Source organism: Rattus norvegicus, chromosome 13 (genome assembly GCF_036323735.1).
Source record: "Rattus norvegicus strain BN/NHsdMcwi chromosome 13, GRCr8, whole genome shotgun sequence".
Classification (NCBI taxonomy): domain Eukaryota; kingdom Metazoa; phylum Chordata; class Mammalia; order Rodentia; family Muridae; genus Rattus; species Rattus norvegicus.
In genome coordinates, this window is record NC_086031.1 from 60,922,968 (window position 1) to 60,932,810 (window position 9,843).

Below are 9,843 nucleotides of genomic sequence, written 5' to 3' on the forward strand. Positions count from 1 at the left end.
ACTTCACCATTCACTTTGTATTATGGTATCATACTTAGCCACCAGCTCCTCATACACTGAAGTCAAAGAACCATGGACATAACTGATTATTTTATGAGCTCAAAACAATCTTCTATTTGTTTAAATTGTTTTTTTTATATTACCACAAAAACAGAAAGCTAAAATAACACATTAAGTCTAGAGTTATACTGTCATTGTTTGGATTAATTTAGATAATTGTTGTCTCTCTCACCTTGCCTAGGTTAATAGGTCAGTATTTTCCTAAAGTAAATTGCAAAAATTGTGTCTACCACCATAATGTTTCAGGAGACTAATTAATTTATGAGAAACATTGAAATATATTCAATAGAATGGAACAATTACAATGATTGAATATTATAGTCACTATTTTTAATTAGACATTTATTTTAAATATCAGTTGAATTTCTTTCCTTCATATCTGTTCTTGATATTAACATCTCTGCTTTTTAGATCATTCTTTATCATAATTATCAAACTTATACATGAGTAACAATACTATAATTGATAATGCCAATACATTTTAAATTTTACTTGTCTGTACTTTAACATATTTAATAATCCTTCTCTCCTTTTTCCTTTTTCTTTCCTCAGTCTTCAAATATTACCAATTTTTAGTTATTCAATATTCTTCTTAATTTAAGTGAACAAGACAAAAAGTTTGTTTATCCTTGTTTTGTAGATGCTATTGATTAAAATATTCCCAATTTGGCAATAAAAGAAATATTAAGTGAGGTGCTGATTTCCTAGAAAACAGGATTTGATTGATTGATACTTAGAAGATGAAGGGTTACTGTTATTCTATTTGAAAACTTCAAAGGACATTCAGTTGTATTGTTACTTTTCTGAACATTACTTTTATTAGGATGCTGATGACAAAAATATAATGTTTCCAATAATCCTGTTAAATCCATTGTTATCAAATAATTACAATTTCTAAAAATTTCAGGGAAGTTTGTAAAAAGGGTCAGGTAGTAAAGATACTTGCAGCAAAGCCCAGTGAGCAGTGTTTGATCTCATTAATCCACAACAGTTAATCCCAACTCACTCAAATTGAACTTTAAACTCCACACAAGTGCCATTGCTTATGTGGGATTCTGCCTCATTTCATGTCAGAACCACACACTAATTATAGTTAATTAATTAACTAATTGAAGAGAATTGGGGATTTAGCAGACATTGCTACTTCATCTGATTACTATATGTATTAATTTATATTGATAACAAAGTTCCCAAAGTCTATGATATAATCATGATCATAAATAATACATCATAACATAAATATCTCAAGAAACATTTTCAATAAAATAAGACAATACCAAACAAACTATCATAATATCACCAAAGCAGAAGCAGTCAACAGCACTGACCACTGTTTTTCTTCCTAAATATTTATTTCTACATGTTTTTTGTCTCATTCTATCTTTAAATGCTCAGATATATGCTAGATCGAGCTTCAGGACCCTAGTGGGGGAGCTGGTGGAAGGACTGGTGAAGCTGAGGGAAATTGTAATCCCATAGGAGGAATAACATCAACTGACCAGACCACCCCATGCTCTCAGGGATTAGATGGCCAACAAAGGAGTGTACAGGGATGGATCCATGGCTCAAAATACATAGATAGCAGAGGATGGCCTTATCTGACATCACTGGGAAAAGAGGCCCTTGGTCCTGTGGAAGTTTGATGTCCCAGCATAGGGGGATGCTGGAAGAGTGGAGCAGGAGAGGGAGATTGTGAGGTTGGGGGCTTATTGAGGGGTAACCTGAAAGTGGGATTTCATTTGAAATGTAAATTGAATGAATTATTAATAAACAATAAAATATAAATATAAAAATATTCAGAAATATTTTCAATGTGATAAACAGAATCATATTTTAATTAATGTATAACATGTAACTTTCCTTTGCTACATAATTTCTGCATAAAATGTTACATTATTAATAAAATAATAATTTCTAATTTCTACTTTCTCATTCCCTATACAAACCCATTGGACTGTGTGATAAGTGCTTTCTTCTAGAATACTTTAGATATTCTTGTTTCTATTTTCATACATCTTTCAAATATGTTTATTATTCCCACAATCAATATTTGTTTGGATTCCTCTCTTGATTGTGTTTCTATTCTTGGAAGTTTCTATTAATGATTTCATGCTTTCATTTGTTGGCATTTTCCTAGTGCTATAAAAGGTATTCAGACTGTCTCTCCTGGTTAAATATGTTTGAGGATATTTTCAAATATGTGCATATTTCTAAATTGTGTATTGTAAGGAATCACATATTTTTGTTCAGGTATTTTTCATTTATTTAACTTTTTGCACCAGATTTGATATGTGAGAACTGTGTTGATCCTCATCATGTTTATCCCTTCCTAACCTTTCTCTATCCCTTATGTGCTTATGACTGAATGACTGATGGGTTTTCTTTAGTAAGACAGACTCTTCTATTCTCAGCAACTATTGATTTCCTGTAGCTCTTCATCTAGTTGTGGGACCAGTGAAATTTTCTCATCTCTGCTAGCATGTAGACTGGTGCTGTCATTACACAGGCCTTGTTTAGTAAACCATATTGATGAATTTCACAGTACATTGTCTCGGCCCTGTCCCAAAAACTCAATTAGGTTTTTCTCTAGTGCCCTGACTCTTACACTCTTTCCACTGTCTCTTCCAAAATGTTCCCTGCTCATTAGATATTGAAGTTGTCTTATAGATGCACTGTGTGAACTGGGGACTCAGTACCTCTTGATCACTTATTATTTGTATATTGAGCAGTTGCATATCTCTGAGTTAGCTTTTGTTTGATGAAAAAAGAAGCTTCTGTGATGAGGTATGAGAGCAATACTTATTTGTAGGGATCATATTAGTGTATTGAAAACACAGTTAGAAACTGTGTTTGGGTGCTGGAGAGATGGCTCAGCAGATAAGGGCACTGCTTGCTCTGCTAGAGGACCCAGGTTCAATTCCTAGCTCCCACGCGGCTGCTTCCCACTGTCTGTAACCTCAGCTCCAGAGGATCGACCTTTATACAGACATACATGCAGAAAAACACTAATGTATATAAAATTAAAAATAAATAAATTAAATTTAAAAAAGAAATTGTTTGGTTTAGAAAGTGTGTTCAGTGGTTTTATCATATTCTCTTTCTCAAATATACATATCTCTTTTAACTTTCTTTCCCTTCCTTCCTTCCTTCCTTCCTCCCTTCCTTCCTTCCTTCCTTCCTTCCTTCATTCCCTTTCTTATTTCCCTTTCTCCTTTTTGCTACTTGTTTCTACTTCCTCTCCCTCTCTTCAGGTGTAGCAGACTGTGGAATCTCTGTTACATTCCTCAAGAATGCTAAATATTAGTTTTTTTTTAATAAAAGGAAATGTTAACCATGGTTTATTTCTATGCAGTTTAGTTTTCTCTGAATATTCCTCATAAACTTTATAGCCTAACTACCTCTTTAATGTTCTTGAAGGGGGAATAATGTTACTATTTATAGATTTTTCTCATTGTTCATATCAGGAATGCTGGACTCAGTTATGTAGCTAATCCTCACTGAGAGATGTCTTCAGTACATTCATCATCTGGATAAGTTCAACCAACTTTATGCACGTGGATAAGGATTTAGAAGCTGTTGCTTTTAGAAGCTATAAAAGTATTTTAAAATATTTATTTCATATTTTTGTATGATTATTTTTTATGATCTATTAGGCATTTCCTCACTATACAGTATTATACTCTAAAGAAACATGTGTGATTGATCGTTCCTCATAAAACACGTTTTCTTTAATGACTTCTCACACATTGAATGTGCCTCTAAACAGAAGTCATTGCAGGCCTTAGAAGTTTCCACCTCAAACTCCATATTACAGTTTCTGAAGACTTAGTCTAGTTTAGTTTTATTTCACATATCATGGAACTAAGTTTAATATCCCATAGAGGGTTAACCCCTTGGGATTCATAAATCTTGGACGTGCTTGCTTTTTCTCATTCTCGGTAATGCTTAGTTTTTCTATGTTTACAAACTCCCTATTGTTAGATATATCAGCGTCTTCCAGAACTTATTTTCTGCTTCTATTTCCAGCTGGTAAGCTTTGGTCTTCATCAAACTGTCTCATTATTTCCATGTTGTATACAACACAACTCTCCTTGCTTTGGAGTAGAGAATATCTTAATATAGTGTTCAGTTAAATTATCCAGTAATAAAATAAATGTAGTGGAAAAAAGATTCAGTGTATAAATTAGCTACTATGTTCATTGTGCAACTCTCAGAAGCACACATGTAAAGTTCGGTTTTTGTAGCACTTTGCACACTGGTAACAAAATAGTTTTTTTTTCCAAAACTGAATTGTCAGGTGATTATACTCATTTGTTCTGCATAAATGATGCATTTCCAAATTAAATCTCACATGGATTTGTTTAAAGGTAATTCAAAACTGACTTGTATTAAAAATCTCACCAAATTCAGTGACGGAGGGTAGTTCATTGAATGTATAAATAAAATTAGCAAATGTGAAAGAGAAGATATCAGTGCTCCCTAAAGTATTCTTAAAAGCATTGGTTAAAAAAATGTTGCAAAGGCTTTAGTTATTTCACTATTCAGTTACAAAATTATATGGATTGTTCCCTCTGAATTACGAGAACAGATATGAACTGCCACAATAATTATAAACAACTTTATAAATAAACTGAACTTAAACAGTATTAGTATGATATATTATGTTGTATAATCTATCTAAAGAGTAATTTAAAAGTAACTGTAACTGGATTTATTTGGTTTTTATGTGCCCTGGTCTCTCTGTTTGTCTCTCTTGCCTATTACACATAAGAATACATTTCTTTGCCTATGTGCATTCCTTTTTCTCTCACATCCAAGACTATATAGTCTATCTATTCATTTTATTATCTTAGTTAATACATGGCATTTTTTACTTTAAAATCATCTCTGATGTTGCCTGAGTCAAATCCATTGTATCAACTTATCTTATGCAGACTATACATACTAGTTATATAATGTTCTTAATACTTATAAAGGTGATTTATTAATTATATTATTAACACCTTACTTTTATTCTAAAAGTATTTCTGATTGAGGGAAAGTATAGTCTTTTCTCTTTGCTTTAAAAATACAAGAAATATATTTCAATATAAACTGTTTTTCTGCTTCGTGTACAAAAAGCTAACATTCTGAATATAAGATATTTATGAAGAGGCACGGCAACGATTAAGTGATATATTCTTTCAGTATAGAAGGCTCTGTGTGCATCCATTACTATAAAGCTCTGCATAGACTATAAATTCAGGAAGCACAGCAGAGAGAAAAGAGACCCCACAGTGATTCAACCAACCCTGGCCGTTAATTGTGTGCTCTAAGTGGCATATTGGGAATCTTAGGAAGTTTCTTTGCCACATAGGCAAAAGAAGATGATTGGAACAATAAGATGCAAGATGAGAAAGTGCTGCTACCCTGTGAAGTCAAGTGACAAGAACATTGTGATTGACTGTGTGCAGGGCCACTGTTAAATTGAGCAGAATCAAGACTGACAGAAAACTCTGAGGTTGGCAATCAGTAAGTCACATTTTGTTACATGCACGAGGACCAGAATATATTTTATGAAACATATAGTGAAGGAAAATGAGGGCTATGGTGGGGAAGGAGAAACCGTATTACAGAAGTATTTCAAAGTTAAGTTTGCCATGCTTTGGGATAAGTGAAAAAACAGTATGAATGCTAATGACAAAATATTCTACAGCTGGTAAAAGGTAACAGTTAACATATTAAGATAATATTATGAGAAAAATGAAAAAATCCCTAATCTACAACTCAAGTCATTAAGTAATCAAATGGAACATTTTTTGCTCTCTTTTTTTCACTTTCTCTGTCTTTCTCCTTGTGACAGTGAGTGTTGTGATCAGCACTAGCGTCAGACATACTATGTAGCCAAAGATGATTTTGAATTCTTAGCCACAATTTTTGAATTCCCTGAAACCTTCCAATAAAAGATTTCATATATGTGAGAACAGGATTTACTGTCAAAAAAGGGATAAAATGAATATGAAAAGTGACTTATGTCATTATGTTATTGAATATGGACTTAAAGGGGTATATGTAAGCCACAGTGCAAGGCCATTTCAACAAGAAAAAGAAAATTCAATGCTACACAGTATATGATATTCAGAACATCTTAAAGAGTTGGAATTAGTGAAGCACAAGCACCAGAATGTTTGTATTAGTTGGCATTATTCTAGCATTAATAAAACTACAAATCAACATTTTGCTAATATACACATAAAATACTGTATAGATTTTAACAAATCTATATTAAACCAAATTTTAAATCAAATTTTAACAGTGCAAGAAAATGATGATACGCCATCATGTATCAGTGCTTACTCTAGAGATGTAAAAGTAGTTTATATTCAAAACTCAGTGTCATTACCTTGTAAGGAGAATACGGAAGGAAATGTCTCTGACTCAGTGACTGAATTTTTGTCTAGAATGATGATCATGGCTCTGTTTTTAAACCTCAACATCATGAAATTGACAGAAGAATGATATGTGTATATATTGTAGAGGCAGAAAAATCACTGGAACAAATTCACCATCTTATGAACTATTCTTATCTCTGGCAACAGAACTTCTCTAATTTGATGATGGCAAATATAAAATATCTGGAACGAATAACTAATAATATTTGCTTTAAAGTGATGAGTCAACTATGATTTGTCATACCATTAAAATGTAGCATTGACTCTAACTAATACAATAAGACAACAGGAATAAAAAGAAATGCTGTATATATACAAATAGGAAGTAAAGATCATTCAAAGATGACACATGTGTATAGAAAGTAATAATTATCTTTGTGAAATTTTGTAGTGAATGTAATAAGATCACAAGAACAAAGGCAAAACATTAAATTCAATGTACATTAAAAATAAAATCTAAATGTAAATAAGAATGTGTATTTTAATTAAAATAATACAAGAAGATAAAAAAGGGACATTTACATCTTTCATTTGTAGAAGGTAAATCTCACAAGCATGTGGAGCTTAATAAAGAAGAAGGACTATGAAACACTGAGAAAGGATATCAAGGAGGAGGTTATGGAGTAGAAGTTTGAAGCAGGTAGAGGAAGTGTCAATGGAGATTCACTACATTTATTAATGTGAAATACACATGTATATATAAATATCAGAACTATTACACTAATAACGTGTGCAGTACTAGAAACTTGCAGGTATAGTGATGGAAAGCAAACATGCACACTGAGTCAGTTAACTCAGATCCAGAACTGAGCATAGCGTGTTCTCTCATGTAGGGAGATCCTCTCTTAAAATTTTAGTGTTGTGGATTTTACTTTGAACACCTATAGAAGTCAGGGAACAAGAAAAGAATAAGGAAAGATGTCTTAAGGAGGGCAAGATGGTAGCAGGCACATAGTGTGATGATCGAATGAACACTGGACATGAGAATGTTCAAGTAGAGCTTCGGGACATCGATGGAAATGGACAAGCTAGAGAGGAGCAGCTAATCATAGTAAGTGATCTATGTAAAAGTCACATGGAAGCCTACTGCTCTGTAAGCCAATTAAAGTTTATGTCCAAATAATCAGTTATAAAGGAGATAGTATAAGTAGTAGGATGATGCTATGGCTCAAAATCACTATGTATTAAACAAAATTTCCAGTGCCAGGTGTCACGTGCTTCCTTATAGACTGTTGAAGCCCCACTGAATTCTTTCTCAGGAAGGCATCAGTGGCACTCAAAACAATACAGGCTGTTGTAATTCAGTTAATTGCTCATCAGGACTAAAAGATGAAATCTTGTCGCTGAAGACAAGAAACACCATGATTGAAAGACACAGAGAAAGAAGGCTAGAACAGAACTGTAAGGATCTTCCTTGCTGGCTAGCCTTCATAGTTCCAGAAAATGCTATGTAGGCTACTGTAGCAGAAAGGGCATCAGCAGTTAACTAACACTGAATTATATGAGCTACTGTATAAACTTGCCAGACAAGATGTGCTCACTGATAAATAGTGGGATAGCCCATGTAGGATTAAAAACATACTACTCTTTGATTAGATTTAAGACCATATGCATAGAAGGTAATATATGCAGGGTACTCTAAACCCAATTAAAAAACAAAAAAAACAAACAAACAAACCCAGACAAACCTAAGGCTGGCAACCATGGGACTTAGGTCAGAAAGAAATATTGCTTATTAGCCAAATAACACCAAACTACAGTCTAAATATTTTGCTTATAGCCATAGAAATGACACTCTCATACTTAATTAGAAACGTTTCTCTTCTGAGTTAATGGCAGAGAATACAGATGACATAGCATCCCAAGAGGCTCAGGTTAGAGTGTTTAGTGCTAACAAAGGACATTTATACACTATTTTTGTTTGTTCGTTTGTTTAAAAATGCTCAAGAAACATTGTAAAATAAGGGAAAAGAACATAATGGTATGAATCATGATAATGGTTTTAAAATAGTAGTTTTAGCATGACACAACCATTGCAAAGGACCAAAATATTTGCCTAAACTGTCCTCCAGTAGGATGAACCTTATGCACAAGACTAATCATGGATTCAACAGCTAATCATGGATTAAGGAGGGGCTAATGAGGCCAGACTTCTCCCCATTGAACTCTTCACTGGTGGATTCAGAGTGTGGGAGGCTATAATTACTTGGAGGTCTGTGCCAAATGGTGAACCCACCAGGTTCTAGTGAATAGTTTCAAATCTGTAGACACACAGAGAGTCTTAACTAAAATCAGCAGGTCAGTAAACTAAACGAAAAGGGGATCTGTAATATTCTGTATCGGAGCCCAATCACAAAAGAACACACATGATATGCACTCACTGATAAGTGGATATTAGCCCAAAAGCTTGGATTACCCAAGATCCAATTTACAAACCACATGCAGCTCAAGAAGGTCAAAATGTGGATGCTTCAGTACTTCTTAGAAGGGGGAACAAAATACTCACAGGAGGAAACTGAGAGACAAAGAGTAAAGCAAAGACAGAAGGAAAGTTCATACAGAGACTGCCACACATGGGGATCCATCCCACATGCAGTCACAAACTCAGTATCTACTGGGGATGCCAAGAGGTACAAGATGACAGGAGCCTGATATAGCTGTCTCCTGAGAGGCTCTGCTAGAGCCAGACAAATACAGAGCAGATGCTCTCAGCTAACCATGGGACTAAGCACGTGATCCCCAAGGGAGGAGTTAGAGAAAGGATTGAAGGAGCTGTAGGGGTTTGCAACCCGCTAGGAAGAACAATATCAACCAACGAGACACCCCAGAGCTCCCAGGGACTAAACCACCAACCAAAGAGTACACATGGAGAGACCCATGGCTCCAGCTGCATGAGTAGCAGAGGATGGCCTTGTTGGGCAACAATGAAAAGAGAGACCCTTGGTCTTGTGAAGGCTTGATGCACCAGTATAGGGCAATGCCAAGGCAAGAGGGGGACAGGAGGGAGTGGGAGTTTGGGTGAGGGAGCACCCTCAAGGAGGCAGGGTGTGGGTGGATGGGATGGGGGTTTCTGAAGGGGAAACCAGGAACAGAGATGATATTTGAAATGAGGATAAAGGAAATAGCCAATAAAATTAAAAAATATATTCTTCATGGGTTTGAGAGTGTTGGGGGTGATATACATAGTATAGTAAATAATTTCCAGTATGTATCTATGAAACTTTCAAAAAACAAATGTAGTCAATAAACATATTCTTTAGTGAAAAGTTACGAACAAAACGAATTGAGTTTCAGTGTGAAAAGTAATATGAGTCCTAGTAAATACCATTATGTGAGGAGAAAATACTCAGTC